General features: G+C 32.8%; 1 long non-coding RNA gene across 3 annotated transcripts; it reads left to right on the top strand.

Annotated features, from left to right (window-relative positions):
• Positions 1-3,390: 3,390 nt before the first annotated feature.
• LOC128552249 (uncharacterized) lies at positions 3,391-23,345 on the top strand. 3 transcript variants are annotated; one of them, XR_008369022.1, is made up of 4 exons: positions 3,391-3,735; positions 19,734-19,814; positions 22,508-22,618; positions 22,869-23,345. It is a non-coding gene; the product is annotated as an uncharacterized LOC128552249 (long non-coding RNA). The 3 variants fall into 3 exon arrangements; XR_008369024.1 differs by lacking the exon at positions 3,391-3,735 and adding an exon at positions 16,246-16,306; XR_008369023.1 differs by lacking the exon at positions 3,391-3,735 and adding an exon at positions 16,314-16,469.
• Positions 23,346-24,048: the final 703 nt, after the last annotated feature.

Below are 24,048 nucleotides of genomic sequence, written 5' to 3'. Positions count from 1 at the left end.
AACTTTATACATTTGTGTGATGCTCACGCTCACGCCGGGGCGAGTAGGATAGCTCCCCTATTCTTCGAATAGTCGAGCTAAAAACCTATCAAAGTATCTTTCAAGTTCAGAACTGACTAGTACTGAAATAAATAAATTTCTTTTTAATTCACTGCACAAGATGTTATATTTGAAAATTTCTATTAATTGACTATTTGAGAAAAGTTCCTTGGACCTTTCATCAACGAAATTTACCAAAATTCTCTAATATAAAGCAAAGAAAACCTGTAATTTGTTCAGGATAATATTAAACAGTAATGTTCAAATCAAATAAAAGTACATGAATTTGTATACTGGGTATAAATACTCAAACAGATTTTCTGAAAATCTATTAATAGAACAGTTTTACTTTATGCTAAAATAAGTTAACCACTGGACCAATGAAAAATCAATACTACCTTGTAATGAGGATGTGGAAAATTGCTGGAATCCCAAAATGTGTACAGTAACTAATAAATGGGGATCCAGAAACTGAATAAAAAAAAAATAGGACAAGTCTAAAAATAAATTCCACTGACTAAGATTAGTAACAAAGTACTGGCTTGTTGAATATACCTTTTAATTGTAAAATATATTGTTTTTTAAAAGAAATTTTTATTTTGATGGCAATTTCAATAGATTTACGAGATAAAATTTAGTTTGTCGGTCAATAGCTATACATAGCTAATGTTGTCTGTATATTAACACCGACTTTAATTAAATAAAATTTGTATCTTGTATCTTAGTTTGAAAAGAAATAGATAGAAGAACTACAAAATACATTATAGCTATTTGATACAACATGCAGAATCCTTCACCAATTATAGTTTAATTCTGTTAAAATCCCTTTTACCAAGTTAATGTGACTTGTGAATTTTCTTTCTATCTTTTACAATAGCACATCATCTTGGCTGATAGTGATTCTTTTTTTTTTCATTTGTACTTTATTGAAATCACTAAAAAATCCTAACTGATTACTGAAATACTAAACAGTTGTAAAGTTTCAACATCCAATTTTGAAAATTTTTGATTGATTTAAATACACATTAATTTTACATTCACTCTAAACCTGTACGATATAATGAACACAATTCTCTCAGATCACTAGCTGTTTACTGGAGGAATCACCGTGTAAAAGTCAAATCAAAATAAGTGTAGACCAGTCTGTAAATACTGTCTCTTCTGTCAATGGTAAACCTGCTTCCAAACGTTTCCATACACTAAAAGTTTTCATTTTACTAGTATAATCTTTTTATGTATGTTGTTTCGTCAGAATCACCGGATTTTTTCTGTATCCTAAACTCAGTGTTGTCGACCTCTGTAATTGACTTTGTACTTCTGTTCTGTCACCCACTAACATTATTCATAAAATTTCTTCACTTGACAAATTAATCACCACATATGTATAAACATCAACATATGTGTGAAGTCTGAAGTACATCTGACATTGTACTTATAATATAAAATTCTGGTTCACGTATTTTTTTAAAAGAGTATCCTGCACAAAGCTCAGCAAAAATTTCTCTCAGAATTGATAATTTATAAATTAATGTTACTTCAAATACTTGTCAATCTGACTGCACATCATTTAACGACCACACATTTACAGTTGACATCTCATCACGAACTCTCACTGGGGCTGCATTATTGTACTCGCCCTTACTTGGAACTTTACCAGTTATAAGAAGGAGAAATGTGGTCTGTTCTGCTCTTTATTATTTCCTTAGTATCTGTTCTACCAAGACATTTCTCAAACTGTACTCTTCTCATACCTGGTTCTGAAAATAGACATAATCATATCTGGTTCTGAAAATTGATAATCAATACAATTCGCATTGTTACAGAATACTAACTTGATTACTTATAATTAAATATTTTAAAATTATGTATACTAGGTCTTTATTAATTCATTCACAAATCATCATGATAAAACATATTTAAGCACAATGGTCCATTACTCCAGAAAAGATAAAGGAACCTTAAGGCCTCAACAGATATAAAGTTCTAGTTGTAAAACACTAACTTAATTATCTCAAAGATGTACTATTTTAAAATAGGTACTGAAAAGAATGTCTGAATGTAACCATTCTTAATAAAAAATAATATTCCATGAATTTGATTATGCATGACACAAATGAGCCACGCCATGAGAAAACCAACATAATGGCTTTGCGACCAGCATGGATCAAGACCCGCCTGTGCATCCACGCAGTCTGATCAGGATCAATGATGTTTGCTTTCAAAGTATATTGCAATTAGAGAAACCGTTTCATAGCGAACAGCATGGACAAGACTGCACAGATGCTGGTCGGAAAGGCAATATGTTGGTTTTCTCATGACGCGGCTCAAATCTTACAAAATAGAACATGTCCTAATCTGTAGGTCAAGAAAGATTTACGAAATCAAGGAATAGCATCGTACACACAATAACGTGTGTACGATGCTATTCCTTGTGTACATCTTAAATTTAATTGTGTTGTACAACTAAAACCTACCGTCTGTTGAGGGCTTTAGAATGAACTAAAATAATTAATAAACAATTACAGTACAGTATGATCTACTATCAAATGACAATACAATATATTTTACATGACTCACCAGACTTTGGAATCTGTAAACCATAAATGAACAGAAACAATGCCACACCACTCATGACAACTTCCGCATTCATTCTGGTGCTGTGCTATTTTGTGTTGATGTCGTATGTATTTCCATGTTGTTTTTTTTCCAGTATTTATTTTGGAAATTTTATGGAAAATGTAGACAAGCTTTAATTTACTGTCACCCAGTGGCTGCTTTTAAATTTCTGACTTTTGTAAGCTGCCTTGTCAAGTGGTCCAATTCAATAAGTCCTTCCTTCCTGCCATTCTGGAAACTGGATAATGTCCTCATGGATCACTAGTGTAGGAATTCCGAATTGCCAGACAAAATGTCCTTTTTTACGAACCATATTTAGATCTATAGAAATACTTCACAGTATGTTCCGGTACTCTCGACAGCTAACAGTTACTGCCTAAAACTGATGGCAAACGTAAAACAAATGACAGACGTAGTGAGATGAAGAATTCGTCAACTTTTTCGCCAAAAAACTGCATCAAGACGACACTTCCGCATTGCGCCAAAACAAACGACCGCTTTACGAAACCGGTGAATGTCGTTAAAAATCCCGCGATAAACTTAGATTTAAAAGCCTCAACGAATAGTTTCCTTCTACCTTTTCCATTAAGACGCCGATTATTGAAGATTCTCTTGGAAAGCAAGCCGAAAATAAGTAAAATTCAACACACTTAAATTTTTCGACTTTACGTAAAACGAGATCATTCGCGCATGCGCACAAAATGTATCGAACTACCTTAAACTTAGGTATAAGCGTGATACAAATTCTAACTGTCTCATGAATATCTACATAAATTGCATTGCATTATTTACAAGTGTTTAAATGACCGATGCAATCACAATATGACTTGATCTTAATGACAGGGGCTCTGTATTTGGCCTGGTATTTGAATGTCGTTGCACTTCTACACTGTCCGTTTGGTCTATTCAGTCAAGTGTGTCTGCTCAGTTCTATAGTAATCCTCCTAAAGAGAAGGGATAATAAACTTCCTAATATGCAAAGATTTAGGCTGAAAAGCGCAGGAGTAGGTGACAAATCACTGTAACAAAAGTGGCCGTATTTTAAACAGAAAGTACAAGTGTTAAAGGCCTTTTTGACCGGTAAGTAGATATTTGCTTTACATTTCTTAAAGTAAATGTACAATGCTGTGGCCCAAAGCCAATTCTTAAGCTACATTGCATTTGTAGATAGCAGTTTAGAAACAAGTGCTTTTGAAGGTTTTGGCTCGGGTGCCATGTTTACAAATAAATGTCTTGATTTGTTACTTAATTTTACCTTTTCCCTTGAAAATATGACACTTGCTAAATGTGTCCTTTCTTTTAGTTATGTCTGTTTACAAAATGGATATTTCTACTTCTACTGCCTACAATTACTGCCCACTTTCCTTTACAGTAAACCCCATTTCAGTAGAATGAAAATACATTAAGCACATTTAGGTTGACTGTAACCATGTTTGTCAAAGCTTTTCTTTGTATATATTCCTGTCTATTATAATGATGATTATTGATCATTTCCCACTTGCTTTTTACATTTTTTTAATAACTAGTATAAGCAATTCTATTTTACTATGTTTTACTTGATGACAATAAGAGCGTACGAGAAATATTTATTAACAATAGTGTATATGCAAAAGCAGAAAAACACATATATGTCTAAAATCTAACGCTTGGTACTTTGTCTAAGATCCAAAAATCTGTTAGAAAGCGAACTTACCGCCAAACTGATGTCATCTCTAAAGCAAGCGCATTGTCGGATCCAACCTCCACGCAGGAATATTGTCAATCATTTCTGCCTTCCAGCAAAACACGTGACGATGGTACAACCATGTGATCCTAAAATGGCGGCGCACTTGACAACACCGGGTAAACCAAATGCTTGAGTTAATCTGCAAGCAAATTGACATTTATGTCACAACCTTTAAGGACATAATGACAGTATTTGATATATCTATATTTTGGAGTATGTCACTAGTCAAATTCTCTTACTGTACTCAATATACCGTCAAGTAATTTACATTTTTAGCAGGTGCGTGTCACAACACCAGAAAAAGAAGTAATTTTAGTATTTTTGCATTATTTTTTAGTTTTTTGCTCGTTTTACAAACAAAATGTATAATATTTAACTACTGATATAAAAAATTTGTACAACAAAATTAAAATAATGAAAAATATAAGTCGGCTGAAATTCAGCCCAATTTATATGTGGTGGCAGTGACTACTGTAACGATAAGGGGAAGTGACACTGTGTTGGAGTTTGTGTCGGATCCTGTAGCATGTTTTGCCTAAATAAATGTCCTTGATGTCCTATGTTATTAATTAATCAGAATTGTGTATTGTGCACTTAATCGCAGTGTTGAGTGTGGTACTAGTATTATTTCGGTACAAACATACTTCAATTTCCTTCAGCTTCAGAAGAAACAGGTCAGAACTTTATTATCTGTTTTACGGGAGCGCCGACTGTTTTTCAAAACAAAATTATTATTTTCCTGCCATCACCGACCCTGTCATAAATATACATGATGCAGGGAAACTTATTTACTGTGACAGTTGGATATTTCAAACAAACAAAAGCTATTTTCGGACAAGAATACAGTGTATATATATATATATATATAATAATAATAGTTTTACATGTAAAATATTCTAAAATTTAGGGATGTTTACTTCCTGCCTTAGAAAAAAACAAGTAGTGAAAAAATATAGGATTTTAACAATGTCGCAATGTTTACGGGGGTTATTTTTGTATAAACATCCTTCCCTCGCAGTGCGACCAAAATACATGCCAACCCTTGTGTAAAGATGAATGCAACGTATATTGGAAACACATTGCATCATATGCTGTTGTCATTAATATTATAAATATGTGCAAAAAATGATAAAGGAATTTCAGGTAAGAAAAAAAAAATGGCATTTAATTAAAGAAACTAAATGCTAAATATCAATGTGAATAAAATAGAGTATCTAACCATCATATATTCTTGAAACTTTATCTAAACATAAATTGATTAATAATCACCGCTGGAAATGACACAAATATCCGAGAAACAAAGCCGTTTTTACATTATTATGTTATACAGACAAACTAAATGAGCTTGATGTGTTTTCACTCTACCAAAAAGGAACTTTCTGTAAAAAATGGCCAAAAAAATTGGACAAATGAAACGAAACAATCAGTTTGGTAAATAGGCATACGTACATGAAAGAGCTTCTACAGTGTCTTTTTTACAAGAAAAGGATAAAATTATTACAAATCAAGACATTTATTTGTAAACATTGCATCTGAGCCCAAAATCTTTCACAATTACTTTTGTCTTGAATAGTTTTCAGACTATAAAGATAATGTTGCTAAAGAATAGGCATTGCGCCACAGCACTGGTGCATATATTTGGTTAAATGTTAAGCAAATAAAAATTCCTTTAGCATATGTTATTTGCTATTTTTGTTTAAGCGAAACCGTTTGCTTACTTAATCTTTACAGCATACTTCCGTAGTTCCTCCTCCCGATCTTATATTTATTCAAGTGTACTTAAAATCCTTATTTCGGAACTGTTGTTTGAAATTAATTATATAAAAATAAATGTCGATGTTTAACAAAAGAAAATTTCAGTCACCAATTGCCCTTTAAAGTTATAAATATTTCCTCTAATGGTTTTAATGGTAAAACTTGCACAATAAGCACAGTCCTTTAGCATTGTTACCAGTATGTGCCGTTATAAATATATTTTCCGTCGGTTAAGCGAAGCGAATTAGGCGGGAAATATTTTCCTTGAATAGGTATAGATCCTTTGTTGTATCAGGCCAATCAAAATCTTGTTTTGATGATTGTTTTGTTGGTAGCCTTAGTAACGCTGGTAAGGCAAGTTATCGTGCCGATTGTTGTGATTTGTATGGTCATTCAGCTTTGGGCACCTATGCTTACAAACAGATTATTTTTTAAATCTAAATCACGGGAAATTATTTGTTACTTTATTTAAAAATGTTTATATATATATAGACATGAGAAGTGAATGTTATGCATGTTCAATCATTGAATTGATATTTATGAATTGAACGGTATTTGAAGTTGTTATATGATTCATGTCAGTATTTTCTTATATGTAAATGTAATGGATATGATATTATTGGAAGAAGAAACAATGTAAGCTAATCGTGCCCAAGTGCTCATTACATATTATACAATATATGAAGCATATTGTGTTTTTGTTCTTTTGGTACAAAGATCTGTGTATGTTTAAGGAAAAGAGGGTATTTTTGTCGCTCTATCTTGCAGGCATTTTACAGTTATTTACATGCATTTCAAGACTATGTTGAAAAAGAACTAAAGCGAGTGATAAAAGTAAGCGTCATTTAAAACAAAGCCGTTCACTATACATTCAGTTAAATAAACAAAAGAATGTTTATTAGGCACAATTTTCAGCTGCAAAACATTTTCTGTACAATGCGGGCGTGTAAAGGGAGGCCATTCTGTTGCTCTTATTCGAAAGTCTTTTCAGTTATGTGCTTTATACTGCGAATCAAGCCAAGAAGTCCACAATGTTTCCACGTACGGATTTTTCCACAGTATGGTAAAAATGCAAAATATTTTACGCCGGTCACCCTCTGCATCAAATGTCATTAGTCAAATTACCTCAAATTATTTAACAGGCAAGTCTGACGACCTCTCTTTTGATTTCATGTCATGCCACAAATAAATATTCCTGCAAATACGATTAAAACTACAGAATGTACATTGTTGCGTTAAAAAGTGATGTCTTGTTTCTGACTGTATTGTTTTAGCTGGATTTGTGCATGCTCTTTCATGCTTAAGATTGTTGTTGTGTTTGTCCTTATTTCAAACATTTGTTCAGGTCAAACATAATGAGTTTAAAAACAATAGCCCTTGCGCTCTTTCAAAAATATATCAGAGATCAAGATATGATAAAATATAATTAACAATATGTTAGACATATGTTGTAGTTGGTTTTTTAACTATTTTATACGTTAGTTATGATCGGATATATGTGATGGCGCGTGCGTCTGTCCGAGCCCACATTTGCATACTTAGGTTGCTATATGAACAATAGGTAGCTGTACTTTTTCTTTGATGTCATTCCTCCCGTAAGGCTTTTATATGGCTTTTTATTTCTATTTTACGTAGCTAAAAGAACACTAAAGAGAACAAAAGATACGCCACATAAATACCTATATGTAGGAATGTCCGTCTGTCTGTCCGTCCATCCGTCCTAATGTGTGTCCGGACCAAAACTTTATAATCATTTAAAGGATTGACTTTAAAACTTGGAATTTTGGTAGGTAGAGCAGAGCGTTAAAACCGGCTCTGTAGGTCAAATGTCCATGTCACAAATTGTGAAGTATAAACTTCAAACTTTGCATGAAGGCAGGTAGTGATGAGACGATTTACAGAGTTAATGAACCAAGGTGGCAGATCAAAGGTCAGGGCAGAGATCAAATCTGCCCATCATATTTAAAGGTACTGACTTGAACCTTGGAATATGGGCAGGTGGATGTGCAGACTGCAAAACTCTAAATTCGTAACACATGACCCCCCCCCCCCCCCCCCCCCACCCTGGCCCACAAAAAAATAGTTTCTCACCCTTAAGTATCACGTTACCACCATCACACGCCACACACAAACACATTCTAGCATAAAACAGTTGTTCTTGTCACTTTTCGGGGGTGTTTTCACAGGAATGAGTGTTAACAGAGAGATGCTCGCGCTCACGTGCAGTTAAACACCTTTTTATATAACTTTTATTAACTTGGATATTCCCGCGCATTTCATGGAAATTTAATAACGTTAAAGAATGATGTATTCATTTATTAGTTGGGTTTTTTTTTTTTGCGTTTCGTGCTACAATAGCGTTGATTTTGTGTTATAACATCTTCAGAATCCTTCAGGATTCTGCATATGTTATAAAACGGAAAATAACATGCGTTGTCTATCCCCCACCACACACACACACACACACGCAAACACACCGCTCTCATCTTACACCAAAATAAATCTTTAACTTTTTTTTTTTGGTGGGGGGGTGGTTTCTTTAAATTTTACTTTCGTCCTCCTCTATAACCCTTTGAGCGTATATTGCCCCGCTCGGTGGAGCTCTCGTTAAGTCCATACCGCACGGCAATAAGTGCATAGACTAGCCGATGAATTAAAACAAGGAAGTTATGAATAACACTTTAGTAAAATATATTTAAATGTCTTTAATGTCACAGGAATTCAGAACGATACAAAACTGCGAATAAATCAGAACGCTTTCGAGTTTAGAATTTTATGTCAGTGTAAATGTATATAGATAAAAGATGGATATCTGCAACTGCTTCCGTAAAAAGGGTTTCAGATGAAAAGAGAGCGTACACACACGATACTGAATAATTTATATATATGTGACGTTTTAAACTTAGAATTTAAATACAATTAGAAAAGTTATTGTATAAGAAACTTTCCCTCCTGGCTGCCATAATATTATGTATTCACTCGGTACGACCAGTTTACCATGTATCAATAAGATAGTGTGTGGCAATAAACAAAATTCCCCATTATTAGGTTAAGATATAAATATTTTGTTTTGGATTTTCACACCCTTCATATACATTTAAAGTCACATAATTTCATGAAAACTTTGAGAGAGAGAGAGAGAGAGAGAGAAAGAGAGTGCAGAATATACCTCAATGGTAATAAAATGAAAAAAAATCTAAAGATTTACATTTCATGTTGAACTAGTTTTCTATTGTGATAGAAAAATATCATATATGTTCATAAAATCTATAATTAGATGACTAGAAAATATAACAATACGGTCAATTTAAAATGCAAGAATTTGACAGTAAATGTTTGTAAATGCAAAACAAGCAAACCATGTAAAAGGTATACAATAGAAATATTGATTTTCACATAAGAGTATTTTGGGTTAAGCTCGTCTTTGTGAAATTTATATATAAAAAAAACATATCAAGTTCCCTCAATCAGTTTTAGGATCGTTTATTCAATTCTTTTTGACATTTACATGTCATTTACGTAGTAAGTTGGTTTTTGAACAGTTTGTTGAACTTTAAGGAAGTAGTATACTCTTTACCGTGATAGTTTAAATTTTCTTGATCTGTGTATTATCTAGAGTTGTGTGTTTAGTTCTATTTTCATTATAACGTATTTTTCAAATTAACAGAAATGAGAATCCAAGTGGTTCCAATGATTAAGCAGGTAGTGTATAAACATGGAATACCTAACCGTGTGCATCTTTTATGATAACGTGGTAACATACCTTGTCATAAATCATTATCTAAAAAAATGGATTCAATAATTTTGTTTTGTTGGTACAAAGCCCTCTAACAAGCTAATATAGTGTCGATAAAAAAGACAAAGAACCCTGTACAAAATGTTTATATCTGGAAATGTAAACTATATAGGTTGTCTTTGGAAACAATACATTCTTTTTCTTATCTATGTAACAAATAATATAAAGTATTTTATATAATGTTGCGCTAGATATAATAGGGTTATCAACATCGATAAACATTGAAGATTTTGTTCGATAACAAAGCAACAAACATAAGGTGGATGTATATAATAAATCTCGTGGATTTTGGAAGTCTATAACAAATGCCAGGGTGGATCACACTCGGCGCTTGATCGCTTTGTATGATCCGACCATTTGTAATAGTAGTGTCATCCACCTTATGTTTGTTGTTTTGTTATCAAACGAAATCTTCACTGTTTTACTGATGTTGAAATAGAACTGTGTAGTTTTTGTGTGCGCTACTTACAAAACTGTGTTAGGTCATGCATATAATAAAAGTATGCCGGTGTAATGAAGTAATTCGACCCCCATAGAATAACGACCCCCGGTCATTATTCTATAGAAAATGTGACTCCTTTCCTGTAAAATATTGACTCCTCTTATAAAAAACTGACTCCCTTTGAATACTCTATAGAATAACGACCCCCCGTTCATTATTCTATAGAAAAACTGACCCCTCCAAGTAAAATACTGACTCCCTAAAGATGACTCCCTTCGAATCTCATAGAATAACGACACCGGTTATTATTCTATAGAAAAAGTGACTCCTTCCATGTAAAATACTCACTGCCGAAATTACTACATTCGAACTCTCATACAATATCGATTCCCGGACATTATTCTATTTAAAAAATTTACTCTTTCCGTGTAAAACACCGGCTCTTAAAAAGACTTTCGACGATAATATCTATTAAAAAGTGATCCCCACCAAACCTAACGGACAATTTTACTAGATCTACAACTCTAATACCCTTTATTGCCAATAGTTAACATTTTGATTGTACTCCTACTACTGGTGCCGCTACTTTTATTGCTATTACTACATGTACTTCTTCTTCTTCTACTACTACTACTACTACTTCTACTACTACTACTAAAACTGCTACTACTGATACTACTATACCTGCTTCCACTAATACGTCTTGTACATCGACCTCTTCTTCTCCTGCTGCTGTTGTTGCTGTCACTTATTCCTCTGCTGCTGCTGCTGCTGCTGCTGCTGCTACTGCAACTGCCACTACCACTGCCACTTCTACTACTACTACTACTACTACTACTACTACATTCTATTGTTGCCGCTACCGTACTTTACTGCCACTTGCTAAGTATTGCAACTTCTATTAATACTAAGTTCTATGCTAGCAGTTTCTTGTGCAGTTTTCTTCTGAAGAATTACTTCATACCGAAGTTTGCAGGGATTATTGACACTGGTGTGTTTTGTGAACGTATTGTGAATTGTTATTTTCCTGAAAAAAATGTATACACCAAGATACAGCGTCTAGAAATAGAATCCCTTTTCCCGTTGCGAATGCTCTGATTTCTGTGTCAAGTGATGGTATCTGGGGCTAATGGTCAAACGGAAGGACGGGCGGACGGACGGACAAGGGCAAATCTATATGCCCCCCTCCCCCGAGTGGGGGCATAAAATGCAGCAATTAGGCCTAGATACATGAGTTATCACTAAATTTGACCAAATGACCGGGGGTCGGTTTTTTTATGGGAGTCAATATTCTTGGTGAGGTTCAGTTTACTTCACGTGGGGGAGTCATAGTACTATGATCTGGAGGTCATAATACTATGACCCGGGGGTCACTTTTTCTATAGAATAATGACCGGGGGATCATTATTCTATGGGGGTCGAAATACTTCATTACACCGGCAACATACAATACAAATGGTGCAATACGGAATTTTTTCTTCCTGTTTGTATTTGCATGTGAAATACAAACCGTATTGTTGACAGAATTTATATAGGTATATAAAAATACACATACTGTCGCCCTTGATATCCTTTAATTTTATGTATCTATTCAGTGATTATTTACTGTTCATTATGTGTATACCTTTGTATTGAAATAAAACTTGAAAAGAAGTTGAAAAATAGTTTATATTTTGTAAAATTCGCAACATGATAATATAATTGTTTCACCTTTCCTGGAGCTTTAAAAATGTTCCCTTACACATAAGATATTTGATTCATGTACTTATTTTCAAACATCGATCACACTGTAGTTAACTATATATTTCTAGAAAAGAAATAAGTGCATGAATATATTTTTACATCATGCTGAAATATAGTAAAATGGCTTAACGTTATTTGCTCATTCCTATGTTCCCAAGAGCTCCGCAAATCGGGACAATATACCCCCGAAGTTCTAGATCAGAGGAGGGGGAAGTAAAATCTATTTTTATGTATATGTCGGAGGGGGTGTAACGTGGCGGTGGATGGGTGATTGGATTGTATGAAGAAAAAAAAGAAATAAAAGTAACAAGCTACAAGTTCGTGGTCTAAACATAACTTAATACACAAAGTACTGTGTAGCTAGGCCGCATGAAACACATTGTCTTAGCCTGATATATGCCTCTGTCAACTTGTAACTTGACGCTGTTATTTCTTTTCTTTTTTCATTGAAATCATGTATAATTACCATCACGGAAACGCCTTGTTTATAATATCTACAGCGTAAAATTCTAAAAACATTAAAATTTGATTACATACAATATTCTGGTGAAAAAAAGGAAATCTGTACCTACATACACGTGCTTTTACATCTTTTAATGCAACAAGATTAATCAGTATGAGCGGTCAGGAAAAGATATTATCTTATTCGTATTACATATTAGTAACTAATTCATATTTATTGCTCGGTGCGAAGCGCTGCGGAGTCAGAGGCACAGTAGTCTACTTGTTACGATATCACTTGAGATGACAGCTAACTAAGATTAAGACACTTTGGTTATCTTACTTAGTTCCCCTGAATTTGTCAAATTTAACTTACCTATCAATTGTGTGTACATTGTGAACTAGAGCTATGTAACTGATTTTGTTTGCTGCAAAATATTGAACTAAAAAGATCTTGAAATTGAAAAAGGGCAAAAATCCACTTTTATAATGTTTAAATTTATTACTTGCATTTATATTTCTAACATAATGTATTGGATTACATACGAAATTAAAAATATTTGTTGCTATTTTGGTAAAAATGGCAATATCTATTGTACAAGTGAGATGAAGTTTTTTTTTCATATAGCTTGACTGAAAAGAAAATGATACAACAATGAGTTCAATCAACCTATGTGTCAGAAAATTGAAAAACAGAAGTTGGATACTTTGTTCAATATTTTAATACCGTAATATATAATGCAATACATATGTTTACAACGTTGATGCAAATAATAAATTTTAGTCTTTTAAAAGTTGATTTTTGTCCTTTTCAAATTTCTAACTTCCCTTTTAATGCAATATTTTTAAACACAAATTCAGTCAATTCAGTCACAATACTCTAGATCACAATGTGCATGTAGTTAATGACACCCTCCAGTGAACAAAATAAGGTAACCCATTATTTTGAGATAAAATCTTAGTTAGCTATCTACGGAATCCTGTTCGTGCCACTTAAATTGCCGCCTCGCCAACACGCGACAACGCGATAATTATCGCGTTGTCGCCTTGTTCGAAAACATATATACATGCGACATTTAAAAATCCTCGCGAGGTTAAGAGGGCGATAATTATCGTCTTAATTGTCGCATGTCTTTCTTAATTCTCGCGTCGTGAAATTGAAATCCAATAGACATAGTTGCGAGAATTAGTAAAACCTCGCATTGTCGCATTGTCGCACTGTCGCTTGGGATTAAATTTCCGGACAAATTGATCGATGTAATTCTTCCTGGGTACTATTTATCAATACCACGGTGATGTAGTAAGAAATTATCCCCTACACCGGGCGACAATGCGAGGTTTTACTAATTCTCGCAACTATGTCTATTGGATTTCAATTTCGTCATTAAACTTTTACAATTTAAAATTTGCTATTTTTACCAGATAGATATATATCGAAGGGCGTCAAAGTATGTGGTTATTCTTAATATATGTTTGATATTTTATGGTAGAAATCATTATTATCATTCTATATTTCGATATTGTTATTGTATCTTTGATATTGATATTCAATGTCGTGTCATTCATATTCTAAGTCTTACCATTATCGTTATTCCTATTGTATGTTCGATATTCTTATGGTAAGAGTCATTATTGTTATTCTATATTTCGTTATTGCTATTGATTCCGCCATTCCGTCCGTCCGCAATTTCGTATCCGGTCCATAACTCTGTCTTTCATCAACGGATATTGATATTACTTTCCACAAATGCCCCCCCCCCCCCCTCTAATTAAACGATTTGTCATGCGCAAACCCAGACACAAATCTCATAGGTCAAGGTCACACTGGTAAAAGGCAAACTGGGCTTAGATTTGCAATTTCTTATCCGGTCCATTACTCTGTCATTCATCAAGGGATTTTAATATTACTTGGCACAGGTGTTCCAAATAATCAGACGACGTGTCATGCGCAAAACCCGGACCCCTACCTCAAAGGTCAAGGTCGCTATTTGTAAAAATTAGAATTGTTACTTAATCAAAATTAATAGAAAAATGTGTTGCATTTTCCATTACTGCTCATGAACAGACTCAATCAAACCGAGTCTGCAATTTTCGCTGTTTGACTTGTTTTCGGTGCTTCCGAGGGATCTACTTTTCAGATTATATTCTCTTGGGAACCAACATGCACCAAATCGGCAAGAAAACAAAATCAGCAATAAAAGTAAGAGCATATGTTCTCTCCATTTCTCGACGGAAAGTTGAAGTACCTTCGTTTATAAGGGGCCAATGGAAAGCCCTGTTACAAAATATGGGAAATGTTTACATCATTCTGAGGGATATATATATATATATATATATATATATATATAGCACAGCGACGATATACAAATACAATTACATAAGACACTTTTGGTAAATAGAATCATTTATTTTATGCTAACTAATGAAATACTGTATTCTATCAGTTAAATATTTTCATATCTCATCACTCACACTGTGAAAATATGAAATATATATTTTCACACTGTGAGAGATATAGCTCCACCCCCTCATTATATTGTGTAAGAATTTTAAATTATTTGCTAAACACAGTATGAAAATTGTAGTCGCACTTTGTTCTTTATAGTATATTTCTCGATTCAAATTATTTTACTTAAAGAGAATTTCATAACGTTATGCAGCAAAAAATAAAATAAAATGGAACTTTATGTTGTATGCGTCTTTATAACGTCACAGCACGTCTGAAGTCATGTATGTTTACGCGCGTCTGTTTCCCGTGCTGAGATTAAAATAGTTTCAAAATGCACATCTCAACGTAATTGACCATAAAATAAAAAGAAAATGTGTTTGTTTATCGTGAATATGGAATATATCTCACCTCGAAGTGAGAAAATTTTCACATTTTCACTCGCGCTTCGCGTTCGTGAAAATATTTGAAATTTTCTCACTTCTCAGTGAGATATATTCCATATTCACTCAAAACAAACAAATATCCTCTATATATTGATATTGAACAACAATGAAAGAAAAATTTTACCATAAGAATATCGAACATAGAATAAGAATAACGGCATATACAGCAATAATAGAAAAAATATGAATGACACGACATTGAATAACAATAACAGACATACAATAATAATAAAATAGATTATAAAATTTAGCAACGTTTGACATGCCATAAATGACTGCACTCTGGAAGGTTTGAAATCAATTTTAGCAAGATGTAAATTGTCAAGTAAAATGTCTCAGAGTTCACCATGGTTATAAAGTTTATGTTCAAACTATACACTAATTGGTAGCACAATTTTAAATACGTAATGACTCGTGTTACAGTTTTGGATAAAAAATAAATGTCAATACTAAGTGAAGACCTGTCACAACTAAAATGATAGCTGGAACAACGTTAAGATACTGTTGTACTGTTGTTGTGGGAGCAAATAATTTTATGTTATACCTATTAGCAAAATATATATATGCGAAGCAATGTGAGGCAGTGAATGACTGGTGCAGAAGGTCTTATAGTAAAACCGTAAATCTGGTCTTAATACGCTTCTGTATACGTATACAAAAAACTGATCAATTCTAAAAATATAAACTGCGTTTTTAAAATTGTATTTTTCCATTAATCACTACTATGAGCTATAGGCTAACTGGAAAGTTTTCTTCTATACTACAGTATGTGCAACATAATTTTAGCTATGTTAAACATTTTCTAAATAAATAAAAATTATTTTCATATAGTTAAAAGCGGTGTGAATATAAAAAGGTAATGAGTGTTACTGAAACTAAAAAATATCTTAAACCAACAATAATAAGAAATGGAACTTAATACATATAATTATGCCGAATATTTTTATTAATAAATAGAAAAGAAAGACTTGAGGAAAAACACCTTGGAGTTTAGAAGTATTTTGAGAAGGAATAAAAAGGTATTATTGACAGTAATTTAAGAAATAAAATGATTTTTTTCGGTGTTCATGCGAAATGAACGACAGAATAGGATCGGGAAATCCATGAATCGCGCTAGCGATTCATATTTAATTTGCTGATCCTATTCTGTCGTTCATTTTGCATGAACACCGAAAAAAATCATTTTATTTCTTAAATTACTGTCAATTTCCTTTCCATTTGTAAACTATATAATATTATGAATTGCATATAATTTGTAGCATTTAGCATTAAAATCAGCTTCCCGGCCATTCTGTTCGCCAGATGGAACAAATGCGACGTCATCTAAGGAACGTTCTCCCTGACTATACGCGGACGTCGTCAAAACAGCGGTCGGTTATCACTAAGCAGCGATGACGTTACTTTCGATCCTTTCATTTTGCTGTTCATACGAAATGAACGTCAAAAGTTTCAATTGAAAAGAATAGGGCGAATGTAAATATATTATTTTGAAATCTCTTTGGATTTTTTTAAGCAACCAGTCTGCTATATCTTTCCGCTGCAGTTTCTTTTGTTGCGGGCCTACTTTGTGATTAATGGCTTTTTGGCTATGTTTTGATAGCTCTGTGCGTCCGGGAAATTAACCCTTACCTTTATTTTTTGAATAATTAGTTAATAATAGAAGTACTTGTAACGTTATTAATAATAGCTATGATTATTATCGACATCTTCTTAACAATTGTAATAATAATAATAATTTTGAAACTATACGAAAGCAAAGATATGTTGTACTTTTCATATTGAATGTCGCATAGAACGGTAAGTTATTTGATCTATATTCTGCTTTGCATGTGACGCACTTTCGACTGGAGAGCACTTCCGTCTGAAGTCACATGTATCCTATTTATAGATTTTTACAATTGTTTACTTGTGAAAACTTTAACATAGGTAGAAAACGTTTTGCATTACTTATAATCTCATAAGACAAATTTATTCTTATTGAGATTACTGTTTTGATCAAGGATCCCTCCAATATTTCGGATAAATCTATATAGTTCGCAGTTCACAAGCTTCGTTCTCGTTCTTCATATCTGAAATAAGTCATGTCATATAGTCTGTTCTAAAAATTTTTTAAAAATATTGTCAATAAGAGCATCAGAATACAAATTAATGTTTATTATGTTGACACATTTTGTCTAATAGAAATTTATATAGAATTTTCCGAATGACGTGACGTGCCGCCTAAAGCTCGAAATTGAAATAAACTTTTTTTTTAATTCTATCGGATAATACTCCAAAAGAACCTTGGTGAATATTAATATGTAATCAGACTTTAAGGGTTAATATCGGTAGGGAATCACGTGGTTGTTTGTGTGATATTCTGGTTATATAGCAGTAATTCGGTCAAAAATGTGCTTCCGTAGTGTAGTCGAAAAAAGTCCCTAGTAAATAGATCCTAATTTTTCCATTTTTAACGCATTTGCGCGTAAACCGGATGCCAAATCGGCTTTATTTCACTCGTAGAATGTATTTTACATAAAATAAGACACTTTTCATACTGATATTCGCATGGTTTTGAGTTGTTTACTTGAAAACGAAAGTAGGGTGTTTGTTCTGCGGACCGCTTTGTGAAATGCTGCAATATGAGGTTGACCTGCATTTCCCTGCATACTATTCAATGCCCATTTTTTCCTTTCGTTTTCTTGAAGCAAATGTATGGATATCTTGTAGAAAATAGGTCTACAATGGAGTGAAGATCTAGAAACTCTATCAAAATTTTTATATAAAACAAAGAACAATTTACTTTTATTGGTATATAGCCTCCCTGCGAATACACGGAAATTGTCGTCCGCCATATTGTTTGATTTTCTTCGGTTTATATGTGAATATTTCTCAAGAAAGATGGGTAATACTGCTACTACATTCAATTTCCAACATTTCAAGATTTGTAGATATGTAGTGAGAAACTCTGGGAAAAGAAACTGAATTTCAAGTCTGTCGAATTGAGACCGAGATGAGTAAACTTTTCAGTAACGAAACAGAAACCGTATATGTTTGTCTTTTGAAAACTAGCTCTCTTGTTACAAAACCTGAAATTTATTATCTTACCTTCGAGTCCATTTCATAGAAAACTCCCATTTCTCAGCATTTTGATGCAATGCTTTCAACTGGATTCGAGTACGGCCGTGTAGGTGAGACTATGTCCCAATACCTGTTTTTGAGCAAGATGATTCCTGTATATAATTTAACCATGTTTAGAAATAAATGTTTAATAAATAAAATACAAACTAATTAGAAGAGGGGAATCATTTTGCACTACACAAGTCTGTGTTAAAAGGGGTATTCATAAAGTTTGCTTTTAATACAATATTTATATCAGTGTTAGTTTTCCTGGCTATTATGGTATTTCATAGACAAAGTGTTGATAACAATCTTTTAAAATCATTCAAGATCTAAATGGTATATCAATTTAATATACTATGTAGTTGTCTTATTAGTTGGCTTCATAAAATACTTTGTAGAAACAAACAATATCAGTATTTTCATTTCTTTTCCAGTGCAAACAACTATTGAAAGTGTTTCTTCTTATATGGTTAGGTAAATGACTACTTGACCAGTAGAGAACAAACATTATCAATGGTTAAGCAACAATCATGAAATAAAAGAAATATCCAACAGTAAAATTCAGTAACTGTTCTGTCAGAACGTTAGCAGAGAGAATGATCATACATTATGCAATTTAATAAATTTAAAAAAATCAAAATAAAACATAAAATTATAGTCATTAGCCATTTATATATAATAGCTTACAAAACCTAAAGAGACAGTGAAATATTTATTTCAAAAATGTTTAAAAAAGCAAAAGGAGATACATATTTATATCTTGCCAGGTAAAAATGTAACTGCAACTGAAAATTTGAAGGTTTCATGAAAGGAAAGATGAACACTTGCCAGAAATTGTAGTAGTTTATAAGAAAGATTTGACCTTAAATTGACCCATAAATTAAATTGTTTCACAATAGATACTAGAGCTTATGAACACAGACTACTTTATTAACCTAGTATAACCCTCCTTGTAACAATATACACAATACTAACAACGACCCTGGAATACTAGCTTGACATTTTTTGGTGTTTTATCATTATTTTTTTTTATTATTTTCAAACCTTAGACAGAATCAGATATATTTACTAATAAAATGTTGTTTTGTTTTTTTTTCACACCAACAAGGAAATGAAATAGTTTATTCAATATTTTGTTTAAACTGTTTGTTTTGTTTGTCTAAAATGTAATTAATCTTCAGTTCTTTTAGCACCAGTTGAAACATACAGCTTCCAAACTGACAGCAAAAGACTTAAAGTCATCGGAAAAGCACAGCGTCCACGTAAGTTTTGTTAATGTAATTATATATCAGAGTGCTCAAAACATAGCGTTTTCAGAATAAACAAGCACCGATGTGTCGAAATGAATACAAAGATTACCATCGATGTTTGCATCCTAGGGTGTGTAATGGTAAATGTGTGTTCGGGCAAAAATGTTAGAAGATATGTTTAGAGCATATTCTCATTATATATATTTTTCATAGTAATGGTACTGAAATTAAAATAATTGTAAAGTATTTTAATAATTGTTACAGAATAATTATTTTATTCCTGGAAATGATGTTTTATGTTGGTTTAAACATATTCCTTTATCAAAATATATTTACAAATACCTCGCATAAAAAAAATATACACACAATTATCATATAGATCTACCTTACTATCTGTATAGGACAAAGTCCGGTAACCAAAACAAAATAACCGGAAGCGGGCATTATAACCAGTTAATGGCCCGCCTTGACAAAAACGTTCTATACTTGGTTATGAGCACTCCTAAACCTATTTTGACACTCGGGCTATGCCCTCGTACAATATGTTGTTCCATACAACAAGTGCAAAACATTCAATGATAGGAGTTTTTGTACTATTGGTCCAAAACTGTGGAACAAATTGCCGTTAGAACTACGCAAAAGTAAATCGCTTGAAACATTCAAAAACAAATCTTAAGACACTGCATTTCACAGATTTCGTGGGATTGTTTTAAATTTTTTGATAACTGTTTAATTTGCGATAACATCAGGTGATAGTTTTTAAATTTTTGTAAAAGGTTTGACATTTCAATATTTATATTTCCAAAGTTTGTTTAAACGCACTTGTTGGTACAGACCCTATGGGTAGGATAGTGTGTAGTATTTTTTTTTCAAATAGTATGTGATGGCACCATTAATCGGGAGGTTTGAACCTCTATATGCAGCCCGTCTGGGCGTACCACGTAATGCTTTAAGCACTGGTATTCGCAAAAGGGGTAAAATGATCTCAAGGGGAGAGGTGCATTCGTGACTGTTTGTTAAATTAAGACTGTTATTATTGTTATTATTATTATTATTGTCGTTATTAATCTGGTATAATTTACATTTCTCACTTCACACTTGGGAAGAGTAATGCCAGAAATGGCAATTTCATATTTCTCATTTTCATTATACACTATGAAACATATAGAAACTATGAATTTAGAAGTGAGGAATGTGAATTTACATTTTACTGTTCTCATTCTTGTGTTCGATACAAAAATGTGAGAAATGTGAAGTGAAAAATGTGAATTTCACATTTCTTACTTTTCATTTTCATATTTTACATTTCACTGTTTCGATACAATAAATGAAAAGTGTGAAATGTGAAGTTCAAATTTCTCACTTCTCATTTCTTAGTTTCTAGATGTTTCATAGTGTATGATGAGAAATTGTAAATGGGAATAGTGAAGCCACCACCGGACGTTCGTAGAATTTCAAAGCAATGTACACAGTGTAATACTAATGATACGAAAAGTTATGTTTTCATTATGTAGACAGACATATTCAAACTCTACCTCAAGCTTCAATGGCTTAGTATCTACAAAGAAACTTTTGTCTAAGTAAACTTTGGAGGTATAAAAGTGTGAGAAAAATGACGTAAATGGTGTTTTAAGGTTTTTAAAACTTTGGAAAGGTCTTTAAAATCTATAAGCATTTAAACAAACATGGTCATGGAGCTTATGACCACAAAAAGGTATAGGTTTCTGAAAAAGATAAGATGCCTCATTCATCATCATTTTTAAAAAAGGCTGACAGTTTTGATGAGCTTTCTATGTGATTAAGGATATAACCCAGTGTTACTGCACGTATAGAGGCCCAAAACTGCTTTGAAAACAGATATAAAAAATGTAACAAACAGGGACTGCTGTAGTAAAACTGTCTGCTGTAGAGGGCGGGGGTCAAATGTCATGTTCAAAAATTAATGATTGGTACGACATTGTATTCCCTTTAGTGACCAATATATTTTTGTAATCTTGAGGACTATGGTACGTAATATATATGTCTATGTACTATCTTAATAGAAAGATGGGGTTCTGTGGTCGAGCGTTACAGATCGCCGACTTATAATATCTTACCCTTCAATGTTGTGGGTTTGAAATCCCTCTAGGGGTATAAAATTTGTCATGTTAGGAAGCCATACTACTGGTTAACGGAAAGTCGGTGGTTCTTGCTTAGCCGAAACAAAGCTTGGAGTGACACCTGTGGTCTTCTTAACCATCAAAAAGCTGAAAAAGTGCCGGTCTTTCAACAAAAAATCTAATTAAAAAGATACTAGCCTTTTATTGCGACTATTAGTTCATAATATTCATTATTTGCCATTACTTTTCTTAAATTAAGGCAGAATTAATGTGTAGGGATTTCGAAAATTAAATGCCCCAAAAATGTGCTTTTTTTCAAGTCTCAGTCGTGACCATTATGGTACAGCAATAATATGAATCTATGAACAGTTCTGTTACTTTGTCAACTTAAATGCACAGGGAAATAAGTCTAAGATGTGATCTCCAAAACGGAATTAAACATATCAGTTTTACAATGCGGAGATATAAATTGTAACACTATTCACAACAGCCGGGAATATATGTATATATTAATGTCCGCTAGATGTACATTTTCCATAAAGATGTAAAAAATTCATATGTTTTCTTGTCATTTTAACTTACCAGTGAATATCGCTATCGTTTCAGTACCACTCAACGCGGGAGACAGTGTTGGCGTGTACCCGATATCAAAGCAGTTTGAGAGGTACTGCTATACTGTGATCCTACATCCACCAAAGGAAACTTTAGTTACTTCAGGTCTGAAAACTACACAACAGTTATTATTGATAAATTCTCTGTATTAAATCGTTTATGAACTCACAGCTAATATCAAAATAAAAACTGGTCATGTAAAATATTTAAGTCAATATCAATTTTGTATTCAGATTATGATCAAGCTCATACGAGTCACTCTTTAATTTTTTCTGCATTTTACCAAAATTCATATTCTTTATATAAATTTATTTTGGAATATGTTTTTTATTATTTCCTATATATTGTATTTCAGGAAATCAGTATTTTTCACAAAAAGAGTATATTTTCACAACCGGAGAGAGGGTTATGAAGTTTTCTAGCAGTATCTTTGAATCTCAGATATATTTAGTCTTTGATTACCATCTAACGTTTATCCATGAATAAAACATTAGGACATCTGTTTTTCATATATAAAAATGACATTTAGTGTGACGCTGGGATTTTGTTTGAAGTTTTTATATTTGTGTACAAAACTATCCAATATTCTTGACTCTCGTGAAAAGTAAAAACGAATAAAATAAATGACAGTCAACATAGTTGAGTTATCACAAAAAAGGCTAAATGTTAAATAGCTACTATATCTAGTAGCCTTAAGAATATAATAAATGTTTTCAGTGTTGCCACTATACATCTTATAAAACGAATAACAGTTTGAAGCAAATGTATACTGCAGAAGTAAGATCTTGGTGGGGTGTTTTTTGAGGGCGCTAAAATAAATTCTTAAAACTGAGCATGGCTTTTGATGAATATCATTTAGAACAAATTGTAATACAGAAATCTTGATTTGATATTTCAAGACTTTATAAATATTGTTTCGTTTCCACGTACACGTAGTTACACTTGCAAAGATTATTACCTGTTGGATCTTTAAAAATATGTAATCCCCAATTATAACTGGTTAAAAGCAGAAAGAACCTATCTTGTCAAATACTTGCATGCATGTATTGTATGACTTCGCACAAGTTTCATGCATGTTATGAGTAAATGCAAAGAAGGATTAAATTTTGTGTAATTATTTGAGTTCTAGCAGTATACCTAATTATGCAATAGCCCTAATATGCCAATCAAGGAAGAAGTTATCCTATTTGTTGTGTGGTAATGACCATGTCTCTACCAAACGTACTCTGCGGTTGAACATATAGCCGCCATGTGGACTATCGTGATTAGACCGTTATTTCTCCTATTTGAAATTCTTAATTAACATAATATAGTCACCAAGTAACTCACAACTTCTGAGTTTAATTGCCGATGACAATAAAAAAGACAAAGTAGTTCTCACGCCATTTCTTTAACCAACAGAAGCTTAGCGATGATAACGCCCGCGCGTGCCGAGTACCTCGCTCTTTCTCCCTGTATCGCGGATATTGTTGTTTTCATTACTAAAATAGAAAAAGTGGAAACTCCACAGGTCGCTCAACACGACAGAAACGAAA

The sequence above is a fragment of the Mercenaria mercenaria genome, unplaced genomic scaffold, assembly GCF_021730395.1.
Source record: "Mercenaria mercenaria strain notata unplaced genomic scaffold, MADL_Memer_1 contig_2204, whole genome shotgun sequence".
Taxonomy (NCBI): Eukaryota; Metazoa; Mollusca; class Bivalvia; order Venerida; family Veneridae; genus Mercenaria; species Mercenaria mercenaria.
This window is presented reverse-complemented; position numbering and strand designations above follow the sequence as displayed.